We start from the raw sequence: 7,621 nt of genomic DNA, 5'->3' as shown, positions 1-7,621 counted from the left end.
CTCCTTTCTGCTGACCCCTTCCATGGGAAATCAGACATTAACATGGGAAATCAGACATTAACATAATTAACAGGTTATTTTCACTTTCGAATAATAGAAGGACTAGGGGGCATTCCATGAAGTTAGCAAGTAGCACATTTAAGACTAATCGGAGAAAATTCTTTTTCACTCAACGCACAATAAAGCTCTGGAATTTGTTGCCAGAGGAGGTGGTTAGTGCAGTTAGTGTAGCTGGGTTCAAAAAAGGTTTGGATAAGTTCTTGGAGGAGAAGTCCATTAACGGCTACTAATCAAGTTTACTTAGGGAATAGCCACTGCTATTAATTGCATCAGTAGCATGGGATCTTCTTAGTGTTTGGGTAATTGCCAGGTTCTTGTGGCCTGGTTTTTGGCCTCTGTTGGAAACAGGATGCTGGGCTTGATGGACCCTTGGTCTGACCCAGCATGGCAATTTCTTATGTTCTTATCCTTCTTTTGGAAACAACCGAAAATTGCCCTGCGCGAGTGAGTGCATTAGCAAAATGTGCTCTGACCCGACCTGCTTTGATTTCCCGCAAGCCGCTCTGTACATGAAGTAGCCCCCCCGAGGAAAGGGACGGGCTCTGCGGTGAGCACACTGGTCGCCATTCTGGAACAAAGCTTCTTTGACGAGGACAAATTGGCATCAGAAGTGCTTGCATTCTTGAATTCTATTTTTAAAAGTAATACAAGGGATTGATACATTGATTGTATTTTAATTTTATACTTGAAAGGCAACTTTTTTTTCGTGAAATCCTAGGAGCTGTTTCAAAGGCACTGAAGCGAACAGTTGGAGGGGTGGAAGGAGGGGGGGGTGCTAGGACCCCATTTGCAAGGTAATAAAAAAGGTATTGATGGTATATATAATAAAACAAATTGCATATGCAGTGCATGAAAAGCTTTCATTCCTGTGAATAAAAATAAGTACTGTGTACAGTAAAGTGCTTTTTATTCCTACCCTCTACCATATGAAATTGTACCTAATGCAACAAGGAAGATAAGGCCCTGGACTTCTATTGAACAATAGATTACTGATGGGTCCATGGAACATTGAATGAGACTGGAGCACTGTGAAATTATTGTAGATGCACAAACCTTCATTTTTTTTTCTCCCAGTTATGTAATTTGAAATTATATGAACTGTGATGGAGAATGGGATTAAATAAAGTGCACTTCTCATTTGTGTGTGCATGGTGGAGGACTCCTTTACTCAGCTGTCCCATGCAGTCGCACAGATCCTGCTTGCGTATTTTAATCCTAATGAATTTCACATTCTCAGGCCCAGTGCCTCACTGGGCTACAGAGTGGCCAGGCTGGGGTATTTCATGCAGATCTGGCATCTGTTTTTTCCCAGTTGTGCATGGAGGAATGTGTCTATGTGTGGGCCGAGCTAATTTTGGGCTACTTTCGCCCCCTGGAACGCAGCCATGGGGAGGCCGTGGCTCGTCCGTTTTAGAATCAGGCCCAGCCAAGTGTCTACGACTTAACAGGAGACAAAAACCGATCATTTGCACCGCGCCACTTCTAAGACCGGGTAGGACCAGTCATGATTGACTACCACTCGTAGAAATCCTCAGTTGAGCTGAGCCCAACAGAAAACAAATTCCCCACTGCAGGAAGCGGGGTGAGGCCACTGCAAGGCCTGCCAGAGCGTGCAGGCTCGCTCTGGGCAACTGCACTGGATTTGGATTCTGTTCCTGCTGCTACAGTTGGTGATGGGCCTACTCTGACAGAACTTCAAAAGGTGAGGGAAGGGTAGAAGCTGGGAAGGGATTCTTCAGGTTAAAGAAGCCCCCGGAGGATGTAGGAAAAGAGAGAAGCCAGGAAGGGATCTGGAGAGAGAGGAATCAAGAAGCCAAGAAGGCCTGGGAAAGGGCCATGGGGTGGGCACAGGAGAGAGATGGGTCAAAAGGAGGGAGGGCACAAGAGAAGGAGGGTACATGGGGGTGCACTAGAGAGAGAAAAAAGGCCCATATGGAGGGCAGGGGATGGGCACTGACGGGAGAAAGGCCATATGGGAGAGGGCAAGAGAGAGACAGAGGTCATAGGGGGGAGGAGTAGGCAGGAAAGGGCCACGGGATATTCAGCAGCCATGGGGGTGGGCAGTAAGAGAGCTCAGGAAGGGGCTGTGGGGAGAGGGTGGGAAGAGGAGGGAGGGGACCCAGGATTAGGGCCCCCTCCCATGTATTTTCGGTGCTTCTTCCCTGCTTTCTGCCTCCCAGTCTCACTCCCAGCTGAATAAGCTGAGGCTGCCATTCTCAACCACAGCTAAGTCCCAGTGTCAGACATCACAGACAGCAGCACAGCTAGCCACAGAGCTGAGAAAGAGCTGCTCTGCTCGGGGGGGGGTATCAGAGATTGGCAAGGAGGGGAGAAGTGGGGTCCGGGTCAATAGGGATACAAGGACTGGGGGAGAAGTGAGGATTCAGGGATTGGGGGGAGCAGGGTCTCCAGGAAACAATGGGAACTCAGGAAAGGTGGGGGTGCTCCATAGGAGAGTGGGAACGTGGGGATTGATAGGAGAGTAGGGACCTGGATTGAGGGGGCTTTGAGGCAGGGACTCAGAGGGAGAGTGGGCCCTCAGGAACTGGGGAAATTCAGGGGGATGAAATGTTCCTTGTATACCGGAGTCCATCAATTTAGAGTTTATTTTATTACTTAACATTGTGATATAGTTCCATTTTTTAATCCTTAAAACATTTTTTATTGTAACGCCATCCCTGGGTGCAGACTGCACTCCAGTGGGGCCATAAAAGAATGTATAAGTGCTCTCCCACCTCCCTTCCTTCCCAGGGTGTAGGCTCTTTCGACTCTGGGATGAAAGGAGCCCTCTCGGCTCCCAGTGCGGGGTGACCGGCTCTCCTTTTGGAATTCCCTGGTTTGGGGAAACTCTGGTACTCTGCGTGCTGCTGCACACTGTGTGCCCCAGAAATGAAAAGAGCCACTATGTTAGTGTCCAAGGAAAACTTTACTGTTGCAAAAGGGCTGTGAAGTAGCACAATACTGGTCCACAGCACCGTAAGTGCGTTCTTTACAGGTTTTACCTCAGTCTGTGCAGGAATGTCTGATGGCAGAGCCAGGCTTGGAAAAATAAGAGTCCCCGGGTGGGCAGAACACCCTTTCCACATGGCCAGGATACCCCTACAAATGTTACAACATGCGGCAGCGAGACTCATTGCAAACTCACGCAAATATGATCACATCGCCCCCATCCTCAGAGACTTACACTGGCTCCCCATTACATCACGCATTATCTACAAAACACTCACCATAATTCATAAAGCAATCCACACTCACAACTCCAACTGGTTAGACTTCCCTTTTACAACTCCTAAGTCCAATCGACCCACCAGAATGGCAAATTCTGGCACCCTACTGGTGCCCTCCTTGAAATCAGCCCATCTCTCCTCCACACGCGAGCGTGCCCTCTCGATTGCCGGTCCCACTCACTGGAACACACTACCGCCTGACATACGCCTCGAACCCTGTATGAACAACTTCAAAAAGAAATTGAAAACATGGTTGTTCAGCCAAGCTTTCCCAGAATAAAAAAGCCACAATCCGTGCCAAAGTAGACCACATTACGTCTACCCCTTTTCCTCATATTGAGGAGCTATGTTTTGTTATGCTCCCTCTCCTCACTTCGAGGAACCTCGTTTTGTTATCCTGTCTTTTCTCAGCTGCCTGTCGTTATCCCCTCTCCCAGTTTTGACTTCCCTGTTTAAAATGTAATTTTCCAAACTTAACCTGTTTACTATAAACCGACATGATGTCCACAACTAATGCCGGTATATAAAAATGTTTAAATAAATAAATAAATAAGCTGCTGCACGGAGCAGCTTATTTATTTATCTCTCTCTTTCCCCAGGGTTCGCTGAAGCACCGGACGGGTAACTCCACGGACATTAGGCTTTGCCTTTACTCACTCTTACATGAATTAAGCCTTCTCTGTTCTTATTCAGTCCTTGTTCTTTGAATCCCTGATGGGAGGGATCCCTTTGGAACAGGACTCTCAGTGCTCCCAGCAGGAAGGAAGGGCAGTCAGAACTTCCAACCTGGATCTTGAGATAAGCATTGTCAAGTTAAGTGTAAAACATTGATAAAACAAGCCAAGTGGCCCCACCACCGTTACCTCTCTCACCAAATCCTGTGTTCCACTAAGAATTAAATCTAAAATAGCTCCCTCTCTTGTTGATTCCTGAACCAATTGCGCCATGAAACAATCATTTATTACATCCAGGAACTTTATTATCTCTAGCAAGTCCTGATGTTGCATTTACCCAGTCAATATTGGGGTAATTGAAATCTCCCATTATTACTGCACTGCCAAATTGGTTTGCTTCCCTGATTTCTCTTAGCATTTCATCATCTGTCTGACCATTTTGTCTCCTTATTCCTGAGTCTCCATGTGTTCCTGCATTCTTCCTCAGGTAGTACCTTACAAACTGATCTCTGGTACTGACCTCTGCCTGCCTGACCATTCTCTTGTCTGCTGCCTGGAACTGGCCTCCTGGTGGCAGGCGCTCTCTGGGTCTGACCGGAGGGCCGTACCAATCCTGCACCAAGCCAAGGGTCCACCTCCAGCGCAACAAGCACATGAAAAACGTGAGCTGGGGATCTCTGGGTACTATGGCTGCCAACTCCGAGGGGGAAAATATACTCTCTACATGCACATGTTTTCTTATTGTCACCCTCTCCCCATCCTTCTTGCCTTACACCCTTCCCCCTGGCCTCAAGCATTCAATCCTCTTGATCAATCTCCGAGCATTCACCCCTCCTCATGCTCCTGGCCAGCTCTCTCTGCTTCCTTGCAACTCATCACATCTGCCCTGCATTCACCTCTTTGGCAGTCAGTCCTTCATACTCATTCCCCCAGCATTCATCTCCAGCTTTCATTCCCTCATCATGATTTGTCGCACACTCCCCACTCTACCCCACCCCTGCCATTGCATTTACTCGCTCCTCTCCATCATTCACCCCTTCACTTGTCTGGTGTCCTCCTCTTCCTCCTCCTCAACCAGCAGGATGGAGCCGGGATTTCAGGGGGGAAAAAGAGAGTCGTGGCCGTGTCTGCAGCTCCTCCCCCTTCTGTCCCTGTGTCAACGCGAAGCTCATGGGGGAACAGGAGGGAAGGGGAGCTGGAAAGAAGATGGCGGCTTTTGCTTCCTTCTACATCCCTTCAGGGCTGCTGCAGGCCAGCTGCCTGCTGGCTCCGTGTTCTTTGGCACAGCCGGCCAGCAGCCCTATGGAGCAGTTTAAAGCAGCTTTTGTACTGCCGGCTTTGAACTTGTGCCTGCAGCTGGCCTGGCCAGATAATAACTGGGCAGGCTGGCTGAATACCGGAAACCCTACTGGTACTATAACCATTTTTGGCACAGATCTGATTGGAATAGGCAAAGCAATTCCAAGGAACAGACAGACACACAGACACTATGATCTTATAAGGACACAGTTTCCTTATAGGAAAGTAGGGTAAACATGAGACTATAAACTAATAGACAAAACTTTAGCTAAACTCTGACAGAAGCAGAATTAAGCAAAACCAATATAGCAGGGCTTTCCAAACCTGTCCTGGGAACCCCGCACCCAGTCGGGTTTTCAGGATATCCACAATGAATATGCATGAGATAAATTTGCAATCATTGGAAGCTTAGGCTATGCAAATTTATCTCATGCAAATTTTTTGTGAGAATCCTGAAAACCTGACTGACTGTGGGGTGCAGAGGAACGGTTTGGGAAGCCCTGCTATATAGAGTTGAGATGGGCAGATAGTGCCTGCATGGGGTTAATAGATGACTCCAGGTCATCAGGGACAGGCTGAGCCAGTCCCGGTTTTACATTTAAGGGAGTATAGCAACATAGTAAATGATGGCAGATAAAGACCAAAAAGCCCCATCTAGTCTCCTCAGCAGCAATTTTATGAATGTGAATGTGTAAGTTGTGCTGAACTAATTGGATTCTTAGAATTTGAGGTTGAAATAAATACAATAATAAATAAATGAATATATCTACCTGAAACAGATCTAATTCCCACATGGAATGCAACCCCCAGTCCCTTTGTGTCCCCTTTAAGGTTGCAAGGTCTGCACCGTGCAGGTTACCCCCGTGCCATCCAGGAAGCACAATGCAGCCAAATCACTGTTGCCTTGGGCTGCAACCATTGCTCCATGAAGGCTGCTCCGTGCTTCTTTATCATTCTTTTACCACTAGGGACAGGCCCGGCGCGACTAGGTGTGTATACGGTGCATTTGCACAGGGCAGCACATCTGGGGGGAGGCGGTGAGCTGGCTGCAGCAGGAGAGACCGCGGGGCCGCTGGCAGCCGAAGAAAAAGAAAGGCTGCAAGCCGCTGGCGGCCGGTGGAGAGGCCCATTTTCCAGTTGCATGTGCGCATGCACACAGCTTCCACTCTCTCTCCCCAAACAGGAAGGCCCGCAGGGCCAGCCTGAAGACATCAGGAGACTATGTGTGTATGTGTGAGTGATTGAGAGCATGTGTGTGTCAGAGCCTGTGTGTTTGTGCATGTGTGTGTGTGTGTGTCTCTGTGAGAGCCTATGTGTGTGTGTGTATGTGTTTGTGTGAGAGCCTATGTGTGTGTGTCTATATAAGAGTCTGTGTACATGTGAATATGTCTGAGAGCCTGTGTGTATGTTTGTGTGCCTGTGAGAGCCCATGTGTCACAGGCACACCCACACACATACACACACACACACACACACATAATGTATCTGTGAGGGAGAGGGAGCCAGTGTATGTTAGAGAGAAGGAGTGTGTGAGAGAATGACTGTTTATTGTGAGTGTGTGTTAGAGAGAAGATAAAATTTGGGCATCCCTATCTCCCCCAATCCATGACAATCTCAAGGTGACTAGAAATCAGAAGATCACAGGATGGAGAGCAGGAGATGTACTATTGGTTATAACTTGATAAGTCTGCTCTTTCAAAAAATTTAATTTTGTGGGGGGAATAGACCATTTTTTAATTATTGGATTTTTTATTATTCAGATATTTTTAAATATTTTCTTGGTGTTTGGGAAATTTTGTATATTCTATTCATTAACTGTTTGAAATACTGTTTATGAATATGATTTTATTATGATTGTTTTATATTTCTTGATTTTATTATTTAATGTTCTTATGAAGAATGGTCATATTTCTGTTTTTCCATTGTTGCTCTGCATATAGAGGCTGGCTTGTTGTGGGTTCCAGTTCAGTTCTTCTCAGCAGGTTTCTGTTTATACTTTCTGATCTCTTTATTCTGTACTTGGTGAGGGTCTGTCTGAGTTCTGCATATGTGACTGAGGTGAAGTATTTTGCTAGCATGTAATTTCTGTGTTGGGATCTATAGGAGCCTGGTTTCCTAATAAGAGCTTTTATTGGTGTTCTAGGGCCTGTGTAATATGTGCAGTGTTGCCTTTTCATATATAAGGTTGTTAGGGCTCTTTTGGTATGGGAGATTTACTAAATTGTAGTGGAAATTCTGCTTGTTCATGGCTTTCTGAGGTTCAAGCTCACATCCAATATGCATTACAAAATATCTAATTCCATAGGAGCTCCAAGTGTCTTTTTTTTGCAGACTTTTCTGGTTGGCACCACTGGAGTGCAT

This window comes from Rhinatrema bivittatum, chromosome 3 (genome assembly GCF_901001135.1).
Source record: "Rhinatrema bivittatum chromosome 3, aRhiBiv1.1, whole genome shotgun sequence".
Lineage (NCBI taxonomy): Eukaryota > Metazoa > Chordata > Amphibia > Gymnophiona > Rhinatrematidae > Rhinatrema > Rhinatrema bivittatum.
This window is presented reverse-complemented; position numbering follows the sequence as displayed.